Below are 516 nucleotides of genomic sequence, written 5' to 3' on the forward strand. Positions count from 1 at the left end.
CTTTAAACAAGTTCACTCATGTCACAAGCAGCCTAACTATTGCCATTGGTGCAATACCTGCAGAGTCCATTTAATAGCTGGGTAAATGTTTAAGCAGTTAACTTGTTTCAAGCTCCCTGCAACTGAGGCTACACTCCTACTTTTAATATGTCTATATTACCATAAACCCAGCATCTGCCCTTGAATCATCCTTGGAAGGAATGACAGATAGCAAGAATAATATAAGTGACGTAAAACATCAGACTAGTATTTATGAGTATATTCAGGCATTAAACAGAACTACTGGCTAAAAATTCGCATGCAGTTCCAGAGAATACGTCTTCTCTGGTGTCTCAGAGAAAGAGATGTTTAAAAGTTTATTCTTACTGTTTCCAACATTCTTGGGATTCCAGCAGCAGCTAGAGCCATGAGAATATTGATGTAAATGAGTGAAGGCAGAGATCTGAAAGATTAGGTCCACGTCAGACTTTTATTTTATTTGGAGGTTTGGCTTCCTGCCATGTGTTCGGGCAATAA

This window comes from Haliaeetus albicilla, chromosome Z (assembly GCF_947461875.1).
Source record: "Haliaeetus albicilla chromosome Z, bHalAlb1.1, whole genome shotgun sequence".
Lineage (NCBI taxonomy): Eukaryota > Metazoa > Chordata > Aves > Accipitriformes > Accipitridae > Haliaeetus > Haliaeetus albicilla.